This window comes from Mustela lutreola, chromosome 12, assembly GCF_030435805.1.
Source record: "Mustela lutreola isolate mMusLut2 chromosome 12, mMusLut2.pri, whole genome shotgun sequence".
NCBI classification, from domain to species: Eukaryota; Metazoa; Chordata; class Mammalia; order Carnivora; family Mustelidae; genus Mustela; species Mustela lutreola.
Window position 1 is genome coordinate 78,769,617 of NC_081301.1, and position 24,128 is coordinate 78,793,744.

At 43.8% G+C, this 24,128-nt stretch overlaps 1 long non-coding RNA gene across 4 annotated transcripts in view; it reads right to left on the reverse strand.

Annotated features, from left to right (window-relative positions):
- The window catches only part of LOC131813185 (uncharacterized), a 164,285-nt gene that overhangs the window by 38,276 nt on the left and 101,881 nt on the right, over window positions 1-24,128 (reverse strand). For all 4 annotated transcript variants that reach the window (XR_009346661.1, XR_009346660.1, XR_009346662.1 and 1 more), the window contains one exon: window positions 782-955. This is a non-coding gene — a long non-coding RNA (uncharacterized LOC131813185). The remainder of the gene's footprint in view (window positions 1-781; window positions 956-24,128) is intronic.

Sequence of the window (24,128 nt, forward strand, 5' to 3'; positions counted from 1 at the left end):
AATCAAGATTAATTCACTGAGGATACACTGAGAAGAGGGAAAAGGAAAATGGGATGTCTACTAAATCTGATCTACCTAAAATCTTACCGACCATGGCAAGAAGGTAGTAGATAATATTTATAGGGATGGTGGACAAGGGGATGGGTTAAATGGGGCATTGGTCGTGGAGGGGACTTATAGTGATGGGCACTGGGTGTTGCTTGGAAGTGTTAAATCATTCTGTTGTACACCTGAAACTAATACTACCACTGTATTTTTTTTTAAAGATTTATTTATTTAATTATTTGACAGAGAGAGATCACAAGTAGGCAGAGAGGCAGGAAGAGAGGCAGGCAGAGAGAGAGGAGGAAGCAGGCTCCCTGCCGAGCAGAGAGCCCGATGTGGGACTCGATCCCAGGACCCTGAGATCATGACCTGAGCTGAAGGCAGCGGCTTAACCCACTGAGCCACCCAGGCGCCCCCTACCACTGTATGTTAACTAGAATTTAAATAAAAGCTTGAAGAAAAAAAAAAAAAAAGAATGAGGAAGGTTTCTACAAGGAGAGAGGAGAAGGAGCATTGCTAGCAGAACCACTGTTGTTGGGAAGAGACAGAGCGAAGAGCAAGTAGTCCATTTGGGTTACATGTAGAACGTCGTACCTGCTCGGCTAGGGAACCAGCTGGTGCTGTTGGAGAAGGCCTAGAACAGATGCACATAGATATACATGCTTATATGGCTGTTGGCAAGGACACCAAAAAAAGCAACAAAGAGGTGACAGGCTCAGAACTGAGCTTTACATACCACAGCAGCAGTGGTTCTCACATTCGAGATGACCTCCTTGTCAAAACCAAATTGTGGGTCCCCACGTCGAAGTTTCTTTTTGAGTAGGTCCAGGGTGAGGCCCCAGCATTTTCATTTCTAAAAAGTTCCCAGGTGATGCTAATGCTGCTGGTCTGGGAAGCACAGTCTGAGAACCTGTGATAGAGTAAGGAGCAACACGAAAAAGTCAAATCAGACTGAATGAAGTAAAGGGACGATTCCAACAGCGCAGACCAGAAGGAATGGGGCCCTGCCCAGGGTGCTGATGGTGGGAAAGGAGGGATCAGAAACCAGGAGAACAGACAACTGCTTCGAAGGACAGGAGGCCCCAGGACCACGTGGCAGGTCATTTCAAATCACAAATCATCAGGAAATCTTCAACGCTCGTGTCAGGTGCACAAGAAGCCTTTGAAATTCGTTCTGTAAGTAGCGATCCTGTCTGGAAATTAAGCTCTGAGTTTTATCTTACTTTCCCTTCCTCCCACATCAATAACCTCATTCTAGTGCCATTTAGATTGCTAACGCGTTTCCCAGGAGAACATAACATATCTGCACCCAGTCAGCTGATTTCTTTATTATTTCACGTTAGAACACCCTTGTCCCGAAATAGTGTTCGAAATAAATATGGAGGACTGGAAGCAACCATCTCTACCTAGTGGGGCAAAAAATTATGAACTCACCATACCATATAAATACCCACGAAAGCACAGGTGAATCCTTTATCCAACCGACGTGCACTGAGTACCCACCAAGTGATGAGCACCGTGGGTGTGCCTCTATACGAACAGGAATACAACCTGGGCTATCCTCACCGCAGTTCAAAATCTAGCAATCTTTCTCCTCTGCTCTGAAATCTGCCTAAGGATGGTGTTGGCCTCATAATAAAAATTCTAAAGCAGGGACAGAAGATAGTTAGTGTTCCTAAATTGACCACCGCTGCTGTCTAATTATTCAACTGAAGAGAGCACTTTGGTCCTGGGTTGTTTCACCAAGCTCAGATATATTGTGCTGACACATGGAGAGAGTCTGGGGAGCCTCCAGCGCCCATTCACCCCCCTACTCTTCAAGTATGGTGACCGTTTTTATCTCTTACACCTTTCAATACCCGGAGAGAGTGCCACTTGGGTTTTTAAAATATCATTTCCTTTACTATGTCCCAAAATAACAAGGTCACTTCAGGACCAGTGAGTGGTTGGCACTGTGACGTGTTTCCCACAAGCACTAATAGTTCTGGAGAGGAGCAAGTATTTTCACAGCTGCAGGTCTGGGTGCTGAACTTTCTACTGTCAGTGAGAATCATGTCCCAGTGAAAATACAGAAGTGGAACCGACCGTCAAAGGGATAAGGTGACAGGGAGTGTTGTTTACTCCAGTCAGAGAGCAACCGAAAATGATTTCTGCAGCTGGAACAAAACAAAGACAAGGGTTGAAGGTCAACTTCCTCTTTTATTTTGGCTAATCAGCACGCCTAAGCAGACTTTTCCCAAATGTCTCAGGTCTGCCGACTGTCGTTACTCTGTAAAAGACCCCACAGGCTGTACTGCCCTATACCTCTTAGGACTGGAGGGAAAAGGTTCAGTCTCATCAAAATTTATGAAGTCATCCACGGCACCCAGCTCTCTCTGCTCCAACCCCAACCTCATCTGTCTCTAAATATTTTGGGATTTTATCTGTGAAATGCCCTCATATCCATGCAAATCTCCCACCTTGGCTACCCCCAGCGCTGGCCCACCACGCTGATGTCATCTCTGTTGTAAATGACTGTGATAGCCTTCGATTGCTTAGTCACCCCCCCTCCCCGGCCAACCAGGCCATTCGTCACATTAATTCAAAGTATTAATTCACAATAATTCATTCACAGTAATCTTTTAGAAATTTGAATACTACCATTAAAGACAGAAGACCCCACACATACACATAAAACCTACCTTAAAAATTTTCTCTGGCTACAAACTGTAGGCTGCCAGAAGGGAGGTGGAAGTGGTAGGGCGGGGGATGGGTGAAATAGAGGAAGGGGATTAAGAGTACACTTCTCGGGGCGCCTGGGTGGCTCAGTGGGTTAAGCCGCTGCTCGGTCATGATCTCAGGGTCCTGGGATCGAGTCCCGCATCGGGCTCTCTGCTCAGTGGGGAGCCTGCTTCCTCCCCTCTCTCTCTGCCTGCCTCTCTGCCTACTTGTGATCTCTCTCTGTCAAATAAATAAATAAAATCTTTAAAAAAAAAAAAGAGTACACTTCTCATGATAAGCACTAAGGCAGAGAATTGCTGACTCACTATATTGTATACCTGAAACTAATATAACATTGTATGTTAATTATACTGGAATTTTAAAAATAAATAAATAAAAATTAAATTTTTCCCCTCTGGCTGGCTCCCCATTGCTCCAAAGACTTAACCCAATGTGTACTATATCCCCGGTATGGCCCTGAGAGCTCTGTGCTCCTAACCTGCTCCTCCCGCTGCCTTTGCTCTCCTGTTGCAGCACATTCCTCCCTCCTCACTGGCTCTGCTCTCATCACCCAGATCTCCCTGCCTGGAACACTCCTGCCTCCCTGTTTTGCCACACTGTTTCCCATATACCTTTTAGCACTTAACCCTTATCAGCTCCTGATGGATGCTTGAGGAAGACCCTGTCCTCAAGGTTGGGCCACACCCCCATGTTCTAAGCTCCCTTGGCCCCCTCAGCGAGCTCCTGAACCCTTCATGGAATGTATCACAGGACATTTACACGATCTTGTAGGACTATTTCATGTCTGCCTGTCTTCCCACTAGTCTATAAGATCCATGAAGGTAGGGACTTGGTCTCTTTTTGCTTACCATGGTGTCCCCGAGCCTAGCACATAGTAGGTACCAAATAACTATTTTCATTATGAAGGATAGAAGGAACACAGTCAGGAGGGCAAAGTGCTACTACTAAACTAAGAAAGAGGAGGTCTAGCGTCTTAACTGAATTATAATAGGTAACAACTTAAACTTCCAATGTTAGATAAAGTTTTAAGATACATTTATAATTCATTCCTCACAACAACGCTATGAGGTAGTGATTCTGATTACCCTCATTTCATAGATGAGGGAATTTAGGTACACAGAGATTAGCTACTCGAAATCCCACCACTAGCAAATGTAATGTACTCAAAGGGAAAGATAGTATGATCATATGTAACCACACGAAGCCAGTATGCCCTGGGAGCTTTTATTTTTGCTCCACCACTTTTAAGGGTTTTAGCAACCACTGCTTTTGATGGTCAAGGTCAATCTTATCTGGAATTGGGTATTGAGAGTAAAAAATTCTACGTCCTCTCTATAAATGTATCGATAGATGAAGATCAGAAGAAAACTTCACCTGGATTTCAGCTGCCTTTGTGTCACTTTTCTGGCTGAAACTTTTCTACGTGAATGTAAGGATGGGCCAGTGCAGACGAGTCCAGCATTAACCAATAGCTCACTCTGACCTCAGGACTGACTGTATTGCTTTAAAGTGGGCAAAACAGAAATTGAAGAAGCTAAATGGACAAAAGAAAGGGGGTGGAGTGGGGGGAGAAAGGAGAGTTCAGAGTATGGGAAGAAGAAAAGAGAGAGCTGTTCCCTAGGAAGAAAGATGGAAATAGAGATATATTTGTTTAGAAAAGAGGATGAAAAGAAATGCGCTGCCCTCCAGATATCTACAGGAAGCCACCGGCTGTGCACGCCACCATAGATCAGTTTATTTTGGGCCCAACCTGGAATAGAAAGCCTAATGTTTAGATAAGGCAAAGGCTTCTGGGGAGGAGGGGAAGAGAGGTTGGGAGGAAGGCACTACATGAAATAAATAGCAACTTACTTGCAAAATGAAACTCTAGATGGAGCAGTTCCCTTTATTTGAATTTGCTGTGGAGACGGATTGTGGTTTCCCTGGATTAGTAACTACGAAAGGATGCCTCGTAGGAATACCTTAGCTCTGTGAGAGGAAGAGTAGCATGGGATGATCCACCACTTACAAAATAGAAGCTGATGCACGGCAGAGCATTCGTGGAAAGAGGAGAAGGCAAAAGGAGGAGGGAGAAGAAAGAGAAGAGTTAACGGTGGCAGGAGCTCTGGAATGGCGTCTGAAAACATGGAGCGTGCTCTAGAATACGATAACGGGTGCAAGGCTCTGGGGTCCAGCTGCTGGGATTTGAATCTAGCCTCTGCTATCCTCCCCAAACCTCAGACTCCCCATCTTTAGCACTGGGGTTATAATCGTATCTCCCTCAGATTTTTCTTTAGGGATTAAAGAAACCAACCCTTGTTAACTTCACAGCACATAGTAACTGCTCAATAAATATTAGTGCCCCTGTGGCTGGCGAAGATGATTTATCACCCAATAGCGTGAACCTTAAGTACCAGCTATGTTGGATAATGGCAGAATCCATCAGAAATAGCCGGGAATAATGCTGCATTGGATTCTCTCCTGGCGGAAGGTCAACAGTGAGTTTTATCTCTTTGATGCAGAAATCCAAGGTAAGATGCCATCTCCCAGAAACTGATTTCATGGGAAAGCCTACAGTGGACATCTCCTCCTCTCCCTCTTTCTGCTTGCGTTCCCCATCGTTTTCCTCTTTGCTTGCTTTCCTTACTTTGTACTCTGTTTTCCAGTCCTTGGAAACCTCTGCTCCTCTCCCCATGTAAGGATCCTGTCGAGACAGACTAAGCAGATCTGTTTCCTCTATGCTTTAAACACTGGGGGCCAAGAGGGGAAAATGTTTCTTTTGGGCGGGTGCCAAGTAACTACAGGGAGTGGGGGAGAGAGTTTTTAATGACACCGTAAGAAAGAAAATATTTATGTTTCATTTTAATTGAACTTTTCTTAAGCTCACTACATTTTAGTAGGTGAAAAAAATCAACATATGAGAACACTGGGAACAAAAATACACATAGCTCCGGCTTCACGCACAGAAGTAGAAAAGGAAACCCAGCGGAGACATCTCTGGGAAGAGCTGCCCTACCAAAACTCTGAGCTTAGTAGCACTGCCTTTATCACTTCATTTCCATGATTAGTGTAGATCCTGGTTCATCGGCCCATAAAATTGGAAAGATAATGAACAGGCTCATTACTTTAAATATATTTCATCTATTGGGTCCACTGTAATACCTCGAGGAGCAAGTTTATAGCGTGTCGCACCCCAGTCAAACTTGGAACCGTGAGTATTGTAAAAGGAGGCGGCTTCCCTTGTTAGGCGACTAGAAAGAGCTACTATTGTCACTGTTTCCTAAGCATTTACTATGTGCTAGGGACTGTGCTAACTACTTTCTGGGACCACACAGCTGGTTAGTAGCCGAGCTGGGATCTAAACCCAGGTCTGTAGGACACCAGACTCTGCACTTAACCTGCACTATCAGCTAAGGGCCCCTCTCCCTGCCCATCCACATACCTGTAGCCAACAGCATCTAGAAAGATGCATTATCTTAGGGTTTATGAAAACAATAGAGTACCTGAGAAGGAGAAATATGTGTGTGTGTAACATAATTAAATGACATATAGTATCATTGTTCTGGTAAATGAATCATAGTGGGGGGCACCCAGGTGTCTCAGTCTCCTAAGAAGTTTCCTCTTTTTTTTTTTTTTTTAAAGATTTTTATTTATTTACTTGACAAAGAGAGAGCACAAGCAGGGGAGTGGGAGGCAGAGGGAGAGGCAGAAGCAGGCTCCCCACTGAGCAGAGAGGGGCTTGATCCCAGGACTCCGGGATCACAACCTCAGCCGAAGGCAGATGCTTAACCTACTGGCCACCCAAGTGCCCCAAGCAGTTGCCTCTTGATTTCCACTCAGGTCATGATCTCAGGGTTGTGAGACTGAGCCCCATGTAGGGCTCTGAGCACAGCAGGGAGTCTGTTTGAGATTCTTTCTCTCCCTCTGTCCTCCCCACCCCCAAAAGAATCATAGCAGGACTAGGATAGAAACTTGTAGTTCCTCCCACTATTCCCAACTTAAAGAAAGCTTCTCTTCTTTGTTCAGTTTCCCTTCTCCCAGGGTCAGCTAGCTTTTCTAATCCATTTCTGTGTGAGCCACCAACCTTCACATCTCGGCTGTGCCTCACTGTTACCATCTGTATAAGCCATGCTGAACTCACAGAGTTTTCAGGATTAAGAGAATGAATGCTTTTAAACATCTGAAAGACTACCTGGCATTTTCTTGGTATTTTGAAAATGTTCCCTGTCAGCATTGGGCTACTTCCTTGAAAGGGGATCATACTGCCATTCGAAGAATCCACTTTTGTCCTTGTTGATGCACTTCTTCAAAAATACAGATGTTATCGTGATATTGCCAAGGAAGCTTCGCCCCTCTCCAACGCATCTGTGAAATGCTCTCACCTGCCTGGCTTGTGAACTGCCCAGAAAAGGCTCCCTCTCTGTCCAACCACACCGCCACCCATGTAGCTCAGCATCCTCTGAAAAGGGTGAAAATGTGTGTTCTATGCCCTTTGTCACACTGGGATGAAGGAAGATGTGTTTCGATGTTCTGATGGTAACAAGAATCACCTCCTGTTTGTAGTCAAAGCTACAAATGGATTTTTTTTTTATAATGGCCATAAAATCTGTGTGTCTAAAATCCCCTAGAATGTAGCAACTCAGGAATGCTTCTATTCAATGTCAAGCTTTTAAACAGGTCTGGGACACACATATAAAGACACCAATCCAAAACTGATCAGCCTAACCCATACATCTTCAAAAGAGATTGTCTGGGGGTGCCTGGGTAGCTGAGTGGGTTAAGCCTCTGCCTTCAGCCTTGGTCATGATCTCATGGTTTTGGGATCGAGCCCCGCATCGGACTCTCTGCTCAACAGGGAGCCTGCTTTCCCTCTCTCTCTGCCTGCCTCTCTGCCTACTTGTGATCTCTCTGTCAAATAAATAAATAAAATCTTAAAAAAAAAAAAAAAAAAAGGATTGTCTGTCTACTAATGTGGAGCATCCTGACTCAGAGCTGGTTTCCAAATCCCATGCCTATTTCAAGTGTCTATTAAGTTTCAGACTCTTCACATTGAATTAGCCAGCACAGTGCTCCCATTCTATAGATGAGAAAACTGAAACTCATTCAGATGGGTTAAGTCAGTGCCCCTGGTAATACTTTTCCTTTAATATTTTGTCTTACCAAACTTATCTTTCTTGAATTATAAAGATTTCCCACCCCTCGCCAATAAAGATACTGCTAAGTTTTCTAGCTAAAATCCCTCAGTTTATCACTTGTTTTGATAACACATGGGAGGTGGGAAAGGGTTTCCATTTTGCTATTTTTGAATCCTTTGCTTTCTCACCTAATTTTAACTTCATTGTTCCCCAAGGGTCATTCTGTTTTTATAGGTGAAAAATATCATATATTGGCAACCTTCTATGTTTCAACCTGCTACCTAAAAGCCAAGTACAGTCTGCATTTTTAGGTTTATTTAGTTATTGATACTGTAAATTTTGTTTCTTGCTTCTTTGTTTTCTTGGCATCCAGTATACTTTACAGTAAATCGTATAACGTCAAAAGATTTACTGTGTAAATAGCAGTAAAACATGCACAGGTATGAGCTAATGATCCACTCATACACTCGTGAATTTCAGTCTCTCACAACACATCGAAAATACCTACTTTGGGGTCCCCAAGACTGGCCTGCCTTGTCTGATGTGGACACAGTAAGCCTCCAAGAGAAGAAATCAATTTACTGAAGAGGTCTGAACCTCTGCTCTACGACCAGAGAACAGCAAATTAGATCTGCCGCAACATGAGTTTGAGCGGTGTGCCTGGCAATGACTTTGACAGCAACCCAGGCCTGGGCAGAGGTGAGAGGTCACATGCAACCCCGACATACATTCTCTCTCTCCTGCTTTGGACCAGTTCCTTCATAGTTAAACACGGAACAGCGAGCTCCACGTGTATGATGTCAGTATGTCAGTGACAGTGCAACAGAAGGTGTGAGAAGTGTCAGACAATGAGACAGCAGGGTCTACTCTCATACCCTCAAAGAGCATCTCCTGTGGGACTCAGACCATTCATCAATCACTTGCATGTGCAGAAAGTGACAAGCAAATCACAGGTCTCATCAAACTCCTCTTGTGTCGATAACATCCACAAGACAATCTATGGGGAGGACTCACCCAGAGGGGCAGAAGTTTATGAGTAAAGTGATCAAAAGAGGCTTCAAATCCAGCCTTTTTAAAAGTGCAAACAAGGTTGTAACTCAATAGTAGTTTCCCCAGGACCCCACAGCCTAGTCTTTGACTCCAGCACACATGCCCGAAGGCGCCCACGCTGCGTGTGGGACAGGGACGTCGCAGCCACCAAGCCAGCAGCTTGGGCTCTGCAGAGAGAAAGTCTCATTGTGCCCCTCCCTGCTTGGATCACTTTGGGTGAATGACCCCACTGATGCTCAGTTTCCTCCCCTGCAAAATGGTAGGTACCCAAGTCACAGTGTTGCTGCGAGCAATAGTGTTAGCTGGTCATTAGTGCTCTCCCCAAAGCTACAGAATGGTGCCAGGCAGGTAGCAGGAGATCAGGAAATAAGAAGAAGCCCCTCAGCGCTTACTCTGTGCCCAGTCTAGTTTAAAGAACTTAAGTGCAGCCTTGATTCCATTGTCTCAACACTAAGACAAGAACTAATATGTATGATCTGCATTTTGTAAGTGAAGGAGCCAGGCCTGCAACCCAGGCGGTCATCTGACCCCCAAAATCCATGCTCTTCACCAAAACACGGTGACCACTCTTGTTCCTGAGAATGACCAATAGGGGACAAGACCCTATTGACAAACTGGCTGAGGCCTTCCTTTCTCCTCCCCCATCTCCCTCCACCCCATGAAACCCCCTCTTCATGCATTCAGGGCTCCTAGGAACTCTTAAGCCCTGCAGGAGGTGCCAAGGACAAGCTAAATGGTTCTGGGCCAAGGGGAGATCATTCCAGAATCTTTTCAAGCTTTGCCCTGGGCGCTGAGCCTAACCTTTATTTTGTAACTGATTTACTCTACCCAAAAGTCAGCCTCGGCTACCTTCTGTGAGAACTGGGTAGACCTGGGAAATACTCGGCTGGCCAACCAGAAAATTAAATAAGAAAGTCATCAGGCCCTGAAGTCTAATCCTCAAATGCCAAACAATTCAGAACAATGAGTCACTTTTTCAAAACAGAAAATACTTATCATCCAGTGTTTAAGTTCTTGCAGCATAAAATAGTGTATGGGTTCAAAACACAGCATCAGTGCCCGAGTTCTAGTTCCAGCAGTACTGTGTGACCCTGAACAAGTTTCTTACCCTCTCTGTGCCATAGTTACTCATTTATCATACGGGAATAATAGTTGGCCCTGCCTCAGAAGCTGTTATGAGGATTAATGAATTAATGTATGTAAGTACTTTAGAACATGCCTGGCACATCATCAAAGCTCTACAAATATTAGCTTTTCTTCTTCTTCTTCTATTATGTTTCAGTACATGTATACGGGCTTCGCAGCAATGTCTTTAAAGAATAACTTTGCTGATGTTTTATTCCTTTTGAAAATGGTTTGCCATCTCACTACCAGCCACCACCCCTCCCTTAAAAAACACCCCTCCCCACCGTCTCATCTTTTCCTTAAAAGCAAAGGAAATTACATCTAAAAGCCTCATGGAATTACAACACTCAACATGCTCATAAAAGTCAGGAAATGCAAAAATTAGAATTCTCTGAAGACCTTAGCTCAGAAAGGGGCTCTGAGATACATGCCAGAGGGCTCCAGGTAGCCTCCTAAAATTTCTGGAGGGAGCCTTGAGGCCTTCACTCACTGCCCCCGCCTCACCAGCTGCTCTCATCTCTAGAATGCTTCCTGCAGACATCCGCTGGCCTCTGCACCTGCCATTTTAAAGGCATCCTACCCTCACTCAGAACTCACACTCAGCCACCGCCCCGGAGCAGTGGCTCTCAGACTCCATGAGCCTCGGACTGCCCTGGAGGGCTTATGAAAACAAAGGGTGCCCGCCCCCACTGCCAGTTCCCACTCGGTAGGTCTGGGGGGAGGCTGATAATGTGGGGTTCTCACAAGTGCCCCAGTCTGGATGCCAAGGGTCTGGAGCACACTTGGAGAAGCACTGCCAGGAGCAGGTGCCTGCACTCCAAATACGCACCCTTCCAATCTCACAGACCCCGACCAACCGCATCGCCAGTAGAGTGAACACTTCTGTTTGCGCGTGTATATTACTCCTGGATTTTTCAAGAAATGGAAGGCAGATCTGTTCGAACCCCAACCCAGCCTCGCCAAAACAAGGCTCACCTCCTTTGAGGCGCCGGCCTCATTTCACCCACCTTTATCCCTGCAGCCAGTTTCTACCTCTCTGCGCACAGACGGTCCGGACTGTGTGTGTGTTTAGACGTCTCCAGCCTCACTTGTTTACATGTACACATTTGTGTTTCTCCTTCTCCCCCATTAAACTATAAAGTCCTTGAATGTCTTTCTCTCTAAGGCTCCATAGCACCTGATGCTGAACACACAGTGGGTGTTGAATACATGCAGTTGACTGATAAATGTTGACTTTTTTATGGTACCTGGGAAGCAAAGTGAAGAAACAAATATTGCCATGAGAACTTTAAACTTTGCATCAGAGACCAAAGCGTGTTTATTTTTGCAGCATTAATGTAGCCAAAAGATGACTTTCCACTCACATGTAAATATGCGATACGTTGCCAATGAGCATTTTAAATGCTTTGATGCCATTCTCAGAAATACCATCTGTGCATCTTCTTCTCACATAGTTATCAGAATGAGTAATTTAACATAGGGGAGTCTGTTGCATCCTTATAGGGAATTACAAGAGAGATGCAAATTCTAGGAATATTAATGTAATTGTAATCAACTTCTTATTTTATGGGACCTTCATGGACATATGTGCACCAACTACAACTCAATGTCATCTTCTCGGGATTAGATAAAGGGATGATATTGGCCCTGAATATCTTCTGAGAGTTAACAATTAACCCAGAAGTTATGATTATTATGTACTGATTTACAAATCACATGAACTTAAATTGTCAGTGGATGAGATCATTATTGTCTTAGCTATTGAACAGCTAGGAATTGAACTTCACCAAGTTAAGGACAAAGTATATTATCAGTCTTTTCCAAGCAAGCTAAGGCTAGGAGGGAGCCAATCAGTAAGCACAGCTTTCGTCTCAATGTCCTCTGAGGTCCAAATATACATTAACTGTGGTGACATTGGAGGTCAAATATTTACCCAATTCTGTTGAAAGAAGTCAGTGTTACACCTCTCCCTGTCGATGTGATGATGTGTGGCCTTTTAAGATTTTTTTAAAAAGGATTTGATGCTACCTCTAACCTTCTTCTGATCCTATTCTTTCCCAATCATTAAATTAAGGAGAATTTTGCTGGTGCATTCTGAACACTTGGTTTCTTTCAGCTTAAATCTTTCTGAAGTTCAACCGGGGACCAATAATGAGTTCTAACTGAGAATAAGTGTAGGTTGTTTTTGAATTTTTAAAAAAGTGATTTCATGCTATTGTTACTTTCATAATAAAATGTAGCGACATCTAAGTTGATTTCTCTCCCTGGTCTGATTCCCAGTGTTGCTTTTATTCACCCAAGTCAGGTCTTGTTTTATAGAAGAAGCTGTGTTCATACACTTGACCTAGCCTTTTCTTACACATACCACATAATTACAGGCGGCGTACTTCTTCCCCTTGCAATTAATTAATCTTTATCTCCTAAAGATATCAGGACAGTAGAGGATAAAGGGTATTCCTTTATTTTTAAAGGTTAAAATCACATTTTGCCATATCACATACAGATTTCAAGCCAGACTTTTTCTTCTGTTTTTTTTTGTTTGTTTGTTTTTTGTTTTTTTGTTTTTTTAAGTAGGCTCCATGCCCAATATGGAGCCTAATGTGGGGCTTGAACTCATGACCCTGAGATCAAGACCTGAGCTGAAATCAAGAGTCAGATGCTTAACTGAATGAGCCATCCAGACACCCCTCAAGTCAATATTTAATTTTTTTTTTTTTTTTTAAATTTTAGGGTGGGTGCCTGGGTGGCTCAGTCAGTTAAGCATCTGCCTTTGGCTCAGGTCATGATCTCTAGGTGTTGGGATGGAGCCCTGCTTCTCCCTCTCCCTCTGTCTGCTGCTCCCCCTGCTTGTGCTCTCTTGCTCACTCTTGCTCTTTCTCTCTCTCAAATAAATAAATAAATCTTTAAAAAATTATATTTTTTAATTGAGCTATAATTGACATATCACATTGTGTATGCTTACAATGTACGATGTGTTGATGTGACACATTTATATACTGCAGTATGATTACCACTGTAGCATTAGCTAACACCTCTATCATGTCACATAATTATTTACTTTTTGTACTAGAAACAATGAAGATCTAGTCTCTTTGCAACTTTAAAGTTTATAATGCAGTCTTGTTGAGTATAATCACTATGCCGTGCATTATTAGACCTCCCGAATCTATTTCCCTACTAGTTGCAGATTTATACCCTTAGACATCTTCCCAATTCTCCCAACCCCCAAATCCCCAGTAACCACCATTCTACTCTGTTTTTACAAGCTCAGCTTTTTTTAGACTTCACATATAAGTGAGGTCATATACCTAGTATATGTCTTTCTCTGTTCAAGCCAGTCAGACTCCAGGCTCATTGCAATGCTTTAAAAACCAAAAAGGCAGGTGCTTGCACATTAAAATATCCCAAGAACAGCTATGGTCAAGAAAATTGGGGGAAATAATCCTGATCTTCCTCTCATACTTCAGAAGCAAAGTTAAAACTGACTTCAAAGGAAACTGATATTCGGATCAATTCCGAGAAGATGAGAATTCAATCCAGTTCAACCACCGCAGGAAACTGTGGATAATATGCAAGTAATAGTCAACATAAACCCAGTCTTCAAGAAAGTCAGAGAACATTAAAGGGATGATAAGAGGTCAAAAGCATTTTTGGCAAAGTACTTTTATTCTTCCAGGATTTTGTTGTGGTTTATTTCCTAAACTGTGCTGTTCCCAGTTAATAGGCACCTCTTAGACTTCAGAATTAATAAAAGATTATATCAGTGGTGTAATTAACAATGCTTTTCATTAATAAACACAGATTTTTCAAAGCTAACTAAAGTAAAGAAATTCTTACTGAGGAAAAAAATTAATCCTTTTGTTTGTTTATTAAGTTTAACTTTGTGGGGCAAAAAAAAACCCACAAAAAACCCCCCCCAAAAAACAGATCTTTAATGAAAAGACTGGAACTGAGCCCATTTTCTACATTTCACTTATGGGAGATTGCTGGTGACTTAGCATTTTTCCAACTGGGCATTGGTTCTTTGCCACAAGGTAAGATTCACAGAGGGTTTGAGCTCTTCACATATAAATTAATTGGAGTTGTTTTAGGCTGAATCTACCACAATTCCCTTTCCATGCTGCACATTTATACCTGTAAGGTTTGTTTTTTTTTTTAAACTCAGATGTTGCCTGCTGCAAAATTAATTGCATCCCCATAAAAGTCTTCTCAAGTATATATCATCTCATCATATCATACCCAAATATATCATCTCATCCATCAGTAAAATTTCAGAATCTCCCCTGCTATAAGAATTCCATGTATTTCTGAAGACATGTTCCTTTGCACAGTTTAACGCTTTTGCAAAAACACGTCTCGGAGACTTCAGGCTCTGTGGTGTTCTCCACCGCTCTGAAGGTACCTTACAAGGAGGTGGATGTTACCTGGCAAATAAATAATAAACAAACAAAAGGACTTAGGTGGTGGCCTAAACAGGCACCTGAGCTTCGGAGTCAGACCTGGGTTCAAGCTCCAGCTCCACTACTCAGCACCCACGTGACCTATGAGATTTTATAAGCTTTCCAAATCTCAGTTTATCTTCTGGAAAGCAGGGATGAGAATGACATAATGGGGTGACTGCAAGCATTTAAGAAGATGAGGCAGGTAAGCCACTTTGGTATCAACACACTGGGTCTCAACACATAGTAACCACTCGATAAATGACACTTGCTGTTGTTAGAACTGCTTGGTTGTGGTTCAGTAACTCCCTCCCTGTAGGAAAGTGTTCTTTTCCCACCAGTTTAAATACACACGAACATTTTGCCCCAGAAATGGCTCAGCCACATCACTCTACTACAACACACCACCAAACGTCTGTTCACCTACAACCTGATCTTCATTCATTCAGTGTCTTCATGACAATATCCAGTCCACAAGCATTTGTTAAGTGCTTACTTCGTACCTGGGAAAGAAGGTAACTCTTCTCTGTAATATAATGCTTTCCCTACTTTTTGAGATCTCACGATTTCATGGAAAAAGACAGATTGAGAAAAAAAAAAATCAGGGAAAAGGAATTAGGGTAATGACAGATAAAGAAATCTTTTTAAAAGAGGCCATCTTGCAAGATGAATAGGAGTCTGTCAGGTAGAAAGGACAGAGGCCAGGGGAGAATGAGGTTCTAGCAAAACTGTTGGATGAGGCAAGTTATTAGTCAGAAGTTGACTAACGATGACAAAATCAGAACAAAAGAAATAAAATAAATGGTGGGGGGAGCACTCTTGCACCTAAGGATTGAGGGGGAACACTAAGCTCTCTCTAGCAGATTGCAAAAACAGCTCTTGGAGACCAGACTGTGTCTGTTACCCAGGCTTTATGTGTCTCTGCTTGAAAAGCCGTAAGCTTTGCCTCTATGAACTCCATTTTCCATACTGGCATTTGCATGAGATATTGTTTCTTTTCTTCCAAATGTATATTCTCCATCTGCTAAATGCTTTGCTTATAAATGTAAATGATAAAATCCAGGTGACTTTAGCACAGAAACAGAAAACAAAAAATCATGCTCATCTAAAGACAACTCCTTTCAACACTTCTGCTTTAAGTCTATAGTCTGTCCTTGGAAGGGTCCAGTCCTCTCTGATAAGAGCCGCCAAGTTCTGTAAACTCATTATGTACCAGTCCCTTTCCCTTGCCTCATGGAAACCTCCTGACAGCCTTAGGAAGAGTGGGACCACTCCTATCCACGTTGTATACAAGCAGAGATGAAACTTGAGAAATACCTGACCCAAGACCATACACCCACTCGTCACAAGGTGCAGACCTGACCACAGGTCATCTGACTCCACTGCCGACACATCGTAACACCTGGAGCAGAGGTTCCCTGTACCAGGTCTTGAACTGTGGCCAAATAATAAGAACAAGTTCACGGTCTATTGTGGAATGAAAAACCAAAGCCCACTGTAATGACATTTTACATTTAAATAAACTTACAGATAAGTTTATTAAAGAATGGTTCTTTATGAGATTGTGACTTACTTTTTTTTTAATATCACACTGCCAGTCCTTTATTTTATGGGATGATAAAATTGAAGATGGTTGTTGCTTTATGATGCCCTACTTACAAAACAAAAAAAACAAAAGTTGGCGTCTGCTGTCAGTTTTTAATTTAAAAAAAAAAAATTGTTTTCATTCCCAGAAATCCAAAATCTAAAATTTACTACTGGATGAGAAAATATCTTCCTCTCTGGAAGGCATATGTTTATCTTCTGTTGTCCACATGACTAACCATTGTCATCTTGAACTTGTAATTTTTCGCTGCCTGATTTTTAAGTGCTGCCACTTCTCTTCCCCAAACTTGGACCCATCTCTTAAATGCATTTATATTTACAGGAGGAGAGTAAGTGAATAGATAATAGAATAGCTTTCTTCGACTGTGGTTTCCACAACAGTGAAAAATCCAGGCTTTTCTTATCATAACTGGCTGGAAACATTCCACACTGGAGATGTCAAGTCATAACAATGTGGGGGTAAAAAAGCCCACTTTGCTCTCAGAATGACACAGTTCTTCTATAGAAAAGACATTCTTAAAAGCTGTTTGCAATATCCTACATTAATTTCCTCTGGAAAGGCATCTCATACAAAGGGGTCTTATAAATGGATTAAATGTGGTTGAGCGCAAAAGTACAGTAAGCTCTCTGTCAGATGCTCTTGAGGGTGGATGCCACAAACAGGAGCTTCCTTCATAAGGGTTCCTTGCAAATAGCTGACTTGAAGTTTTGTGACCAGTAATAACCTCCTTAAAAATAAACCACTTATACCATCTGCTTAACAGTAGTCTCTAAATTATACCAGGAATGTGTGGCTTTTCTGCCCTGGAAAATGTCTTCCAAGTTGACAAAAGGATAAACAGAGGGAGGAGGCAGGGGCTGGGCAGCCCTGGCTCTTCGAATGCCATCCCCGCCGCGCACCAGCATTGTTTGGCCCCTGCCTACGCTCGGCATCTTCCGCAGCAAGAACAAGTTTAAGAGGGGGAAGAGCAGGACCCACCTCAGCATTTCCGAGATCCAGCGAATCAAAGTTGGACAAGGTTAGGTGAGGACAAGCAGGCAGAGGAGCTAGAATGAGCCCTCAGAGCTGCGGAGGCCAGAGGTTTTGGTTGTAGCGCAGGCCTTGATGGCTGAGGCAACAGACACACCGTTGCAAGAGTGGAAGACGGATCAAGACACTGTTTTTAATATCCGACAAGTGTGTATTAGACAGAACTACCATGGACCAGAGACCAATAGGGTTTTTATATCTTCCCTCAAAATGCAGATTCAGGTAAATCCGCAAGGGGAAAGTGAGCTTCGCAGAGAATTTTTTTTTTTTTTAAGATTTTATTTATTTATTTGACAGACAGAGATCACAGGTAGGCAGAGAGGCAGGCAGAGAGAGGAAGGGAAGCAGGCTCCCTGCTGAGCAGAGAGCCCGATGCAGGGCTAGATCCCAGGACCCCAGGATCAGGATCTGAGCCGAAGGCAGAGGCTTTAACCCACTGAGCCACCCAGGTGCCCCGAGAATTCATTATCTAATCTAACTCAGTCCATTAGGACACAGCACGACTTGGATTTCCCTGAGAATTCAGGAGAAAATGACCCCACGGAGCCATTTCACCTACTAACTCACCCCACTGAGCCATGGTGGGGGGGGTCTCAACATCTCACATTTCTTTTCTCACTGGGGAGAGCCCAGGAGAGAGGAGGGGAAACAGCCGTTTCTCCCCAGTGACCCTCAGAAGGAAAGTTCCCTGGGAAGCGTGAGGCAGACGAGGGAGGTGAGAAAAAGGAGCATGTCTCCCCCAACAAGATCACAGTTTCTGTAAAGCACCAACTTCAAAATCCCTCCAAACTCAAAAAACCTGGCTGAGGCCACCTCTCAGATGGTAAGAGAAACAATTTTGTCCGACACTTACTCCCAAGTGCTGGGCCCTGAATCACAGAATTATAGAGTTTTACTTGGCTTTTCTCTAGTTAAGTAACACAAGCAGTTGCCAAGCTAATATATAAAACTTAATTGAGCCTTTCTCTTAAACAGTTTTTTACTCTTCAAAATGCAGCCAAACATGACAACAAGAGTGGGATGAAACAATCCTCAGAAAGAAAGCCCTGTGTTCAGGAAATGAGAAAATTAAAATGAAAAGAAAAATACTTGCACTTACACCAAATAAACCATATTATATTGGGTGTCATCCAAGCCAAGAGTTTTCTCAAGCAAAGTGCAGACAAGCCCATTTGTAATTAAAGTCTTCATGCTTCACCCAGTCAGCAGTCTCTGAGGTCAGTCTCCATTATGTCCTGAAGTACCAGAAGAAGGACGTTCCACCAGTGGTTCCAACTGGCTGCATTCTCTCTGTGATTCAAGTTTTCAGAGGAGTGCATTACACTTGTGTGTGTGCATGTCTGCACATGGGTATGCGTGCGTGCGTGTGTGTGTGTTCGCACGTGCGCACACGTGTGGGGAAAGGAGCCAGCCTGCGGGAGCACCCAGGGAGCATTTCAGGCCCTGCTCCTGGAGGGTGGAATGAGCAGCATGTCATCACACCGTGGACAAGCTTCTGGCCTGCCTTCAAAACCCTCTCCTTTCTCTCAGGCCCTGTCAGCCCTCCTGCAGATAAGAGGAAAGAAACCAGAGGTGCCCTCAGCCAGGCTAGAGGCAGATGGCGCATACAAGAAGGAAGACAGAATTCCAGCTACTCCCAAATCCCACCTGATTTGTTGCTCTTCCTTTCAGAAGTTAGTCAAAGCAAAGTTGGAAGCTAAGGAGGAGAACGCAGTATTGTCAGGATGTTGAGACAAAGATAATATCCTCGGAGAAAAGGAGAAACGTGAAGCAAAGTCATTTGGATACTTGTCTTGGCTGAATCCAAGCTCGGACTCGTCGTTGTTGCAGGTTGGTCTTCACATGGTGGCCTCTCGCTGACGTTCTGGGATTTCTCTATCACACTGCAGATATTTATTTAGGTAGTTGGGCCTCAATCGTCTTGAAATGGTTTTTAAAAATCTCTTATTTCATCAGGTTTGAGAACCACAACTGCAGGGAAGCCTACTTGAGTTTCCCTCAAGATTATCATATGTTTTCCCCTTTTTCCTTTCATTCTAGGCTCCCCTAACCCTCACCATTTTTGTTCCTTTCCTGTGACTTATTCAACATATGTTGCTTGGGACTAACACTGAATACATCCCTTTTAACCCTAGAAATTAACTACTCTTAAAAATTTCTCAAGGCAATATCCCTCGGATTCCAACAATCATACAAGAAACTATTTTAAGCAAAGCATCCCATTATGTGCTTTGGAGACTACAAAAGTATGCCAGTCCTATATATTTAGTTATCTACTCCTGCATAACAAATTACTCCAAAGCTTAGCAGCTTAAGCAATACACATTTATGATCTTATAGTTTCTGTGGCTCAGGAATGGAGAAGCAGCTTCACTTGGTGGGTCTAGCTCAGGGTCACTCAAAAGGCTGCAAATCAAAGTGTGGGTAGGGGCTATGGTCACTTCAAGGTTCAACTCAGTGGAGGACCCACTTACATGCTCACTCACAGGTGCCTTTCCTCAAGTCATCCCATGCTTCTCCTTGTGGCCTGTCATCCTCCAGGGGCCTTCCTAGCAGGACAGCCTGGGCTTATTTACAAGGTGGCTGGGCTGGTGGGTGGGGAATGAGGGGTGGGGGGAGGAAGGAAGGAGAAGGGGGAGAGAGAGAGAGCGAGAGACAGCCGGAGAAGGAGAAGAAAGGGAGGGAGAAAGGACAAGAAAGAGATCATGACCAAGATGGATGTCAGTCTTTTTGTAACCTTATCTTGGAACTGGGATCCCATCACTTCTGCCACAGAAATAAGTCAACTCCCATTCAGAAGAAAGGGAACACACACACACACACACACACACACACACAGAGAGAGAGAGAGAGAGAGAGAGATAAAAAATTAAAATGTTTTAAAAGGAGAGGAATACATAAGTTATGGCTACCAAGACTCCACAACTTGGCCAAAGATCGACATATACCGATACAGCATTGCAAGGAATTTCTAGTAAGTTCTTTGACAATGGTAGAAGGGAAATGCTCCGAGATGGTAGGAAAAGGAGAACTTAATTTCATTTGCAAGATGTTGGCACGGCTTCTTGAAGAAAGCAAAATCTGAGGTAAGTCTCAAGCAGACCTCAAAAAAGGCATTCCAGGCAGCCAGGAGAGCCTGAGCAAATGGTCTGGGATTTGAACAAGTACGGAAATCACCTGGAGGGCTTGTTTAAATGCAGATGGCTGGGGCCCAGTTCCAGAATTTCTATTCAGGAATTGGTTGGAGCAGGGGCAGGCTGATCATTTTCACCACATGCTATGCTGACGTCCTCGGTCCAAGGACCACAGTTTGAGAAATGCTCAGCAAAGGCTCAGATAGAGCATATTTGGAAAGTGACAAATCTATCTATTTGTCAGTTTGGACTGATTCAATTAGTTTCAAGATCCTCTTAGAATCAGTGGAAATGAAAGGCATTAGTCTGTACTTACTGAATGCCAAAACTCTCCACTTTTAATGCTGGGAATGATTCAGAGAATCTAAAACCATCATTTTACAAATGAAGAAAGTGAGGGTCGGGGCTGAGATAGTGAGAGTTTTCTTTAACATCAGATGGATTTTTGTGGTTCCCTCCCTCAAGGGCTCCTGAAATTAATATACTAGAGTCCTTTTCCGTTCAAGTCTGAGAGCTTTCTATTCGAAATGGGCTAAGGAGTTTGTGATCGATTCTCCCAACAGAAGAATGGACTCACCCTCCACAAAATGCAGATGCCCATACTTTGGTACGGACGGGAGGCTGAAAGACCTCTCACAACACATCAGGGTCTATTGCACAAGCTTCCTTGTGCAGAAAGCTGTGCGTAACTCCCGCCTGGGGTCCACATCCTGAGAAGCCTTTCCCAGCCCTCTGCCATCCGTTAGCCTCCCTGGCCCTTTCTCTTTCACAAAGCCATGGTGTACAAAGTTGGCTGCCTAAACCTCTCTGCAAACTTGGATTTGAGCTGCTGTTTCCTTTCAAAGTCTAAATAATTAGTAAGATCTAAGTGCAAACCGGGATGCTTCCATCTTGGCTCCTGAAGTGTGCTTTCTTTGGAAACAGGGGAATGAAACCCTGTAGTTTATTCCTTGCAATGTGTGCACAAAATTAGCTTGGTGCCTTTGTTCTGTTGTCTGAGCTTGTGTCACCTTTCATTTGACTGTACTTAGGGAAACAATATGAAGACATTTAAAAGAAGCCCAAGGGAATGTCACTTGCACCTTCAAACACAGCATTTGTAGCAGAATTCTCCTCTCCCCGACTTCCTCACTGCCACTCTTCCTCCATTCCCCTCCGTCCCACTCTGACACAGATTCTTGCTCCAAAAGAAACAAAAACTTCAGAGGCAACTGAACTGTAACCCCCTTTCCACTTGTGGTTTCTGCACCAACTTGCAGGAGCACAGGTGTCTCTTCAATTGTGACATTCTGAGAAGTCCTTGAGCTCACCACCCACACTTCCTCCCGAGGGCAGGACCCGTCGTCCTGAGCTTTAACCTTGAATAAGAAGGTAAACTACAGACAGGCCGAGGTTAGCCAAAACTTCACTCTAGCTTCTCTCAAGCCCAAACCTGGTTTCTGATACATTTGCTCCCTGGTATGAAAGGATGTCACGTAGCTAATGTCTCCTTGCAATGCTGAGAGGTAAGAATGGCAAACTGTAAATCCATTTTATTCATCGCCTTTACCAATTCAACCACAAATTGTTTCCTCCTCTCCCACTGAGCACCATTTCCTTAGCTGTATCAGGCGTACAATGGTAGCAGCGAACCACAGATAGGAAGAGAACACATCATGGGACCAAGCGCAAGGGTCACACCCTGCCTTCCCCACTTCCCAGCCCTTTGGCCTTGGCCGAGTTACTTAACATCTCCAGGCCTCAGGCTCCTCACCTGGGCCTTGGCTTCCTCGCCCAAAACGGAGGTGGTAAATTGGAGCTGCTGTGAAGATCACAGACTCCATGTGAATACAGCAGGTGTTCAATAAATGGGCATCGTGATGGACCAATTAAACAAATGCATGATGTTTCTCCCAAAGAAGCTCACGATCTTCACAGACGTTATTCCCAGACTGATTCTGTCCTTCATTGGCTCACGACCACTTTCGTGTATCATACTCTTCATTCTGGCTGAACCACAGAAATCCAAATTTACCTGAACACGAGTCCAGGGTCAGCCTCTGCCTGAAAACCTCTGAGCTGAAATGCCCAGTATGCTTTTTCCAACCAAGATCACGTTGTGAACAACGTTATTTTCTAAGCTGTTCGAAGGGAACTGTCAGAGAGGAATCATTCCCTGTATCTTCTGGGGGTTGATAGGGAAAAAAAAAAAAAAGAATTAAGAAATGTTGGAGGCTGAAGCATCAGCCACTGACATATATTCATCGGAAACAAAGATGACTTTTCAGAAAAGGAATCTGTGGTGCAGAGAGACGTGGAAAGAAAGACACTTTGGCTGCGAAATCCCCCATCTTCTCTGGGGAGGCTCCTGCCTCCGCCCGCCTGTTGTTCATCAGCCTTGATTTTGATGGGGCGATTTTTAGTCAGCTGCCTCGATCATTTTGGCACAGACAAAAATCCTTTAAAAAATGTTACACTTCATCAAAGTGTATCATGAGACTTCACGGTCATTATCTCAATGGCCGCTCTGATGTGCTACAATTGGCAGAGACACAAACGGTAGGGGGTGTATGAGAAGAAAGCCAGCGTTTCTTGTGGAAAGCTGGCAAGCCTCGCCAAGCTTCTGTCAACAACTCTGCGGTCTGATCTGATGCACTGAGCGTGCTGATGATGCTCTTGTTTCTGGAGGAAGTAAACAAGAAAATGAATTCCACCGCGCAACACAGCCTCTTTGTATCTTCAAAATGGTGTGACTGGCCCCAAGCCAGCCGTGTTGAAAGTTTGGCCATTTATGTCATCAGGGACCCTGTCCTGATGGAGGCTTTGATTACGACTTGGACCCAGCTATAAGACCCTTCAGGGGCAGCCACGCAGCAAATAAAGGCATTGATTGGTTGTTGGGTCAATTTAGCCATAAGGGTACAGAGCACGGCTCTTTTGAAAAGCCTAATGGATTAGCTACACAACCAGTCCCACTGTAGGCCTTATTTTTCAAGTAACTTCATGACAGTTTTCCAGCTTGGCAGGGAACTAACTCTTCCTCCAGAGCAAGCTTCAGAGCACTTCTTGTTATCAATAGTGGTGCTCAGAGGATTAGACACAGCGGGCTTTACAATTTAATGAAAACAGCTGTTGAAACAACAATTAAGGCAAACAATAGTTTGCATGGAAAACTATTAATTATGTAAAGTTATGCAGAAAGTGGAATGCCCTTCTATTCAGGGCCTTCTAAAGCGACAGAGTCGCCTTCCATTCCAAGGCTCTCAAGTGTCGGAAGTGGGGTGCTTGTAGGAAGCAGCTCCAACTCTGATGGGTTGAATGTGAGCAGAGCTCCAGGCGCCCAGCCTGCTGCAAAAGGAGTCATGGGTAAAATATGCAGGAAAAGAAGATCAGTGAAACTTACATTGTCTTGGGTGCCTCAAGATTTTTCAGACAAACTCAGAGCTGTGTTCTCACAAATCTCTGAAATCCAATTTAAACCTTGTGGTTGGGGTCTCTGCAATTGCTTTAAACACACACACACACACCCCCCCTCAAAGGCCCCCCATAAACCATTCCTATGGTATGCCTCCTTCCAGGCCTCACTCATCCTGAGACGTTATTAACGACAACGTTCTTTTCTGAGTCATTATTAAGGAACTGTCAGAAAGGAATCCTCCTCCAGTAACTGCTGGTGTCCCTTGTTCCTTGGACTAAGTAGGTTCTCACTGCCCTGGGCTAGTGCAGCTTGGACTCAACCATTCCTCTTCCTCCTCCTCCCCTTGCACCTCTCATCTCTCCCTCGATCTCTGCTTGCTGGGGCTTTTAAATTCATTGCTCTCTCCTTGCAATTTCCATCCTTGACTAACCGTGCTGGGAATTGACTTATGGCCCTTCGCCCACCCTG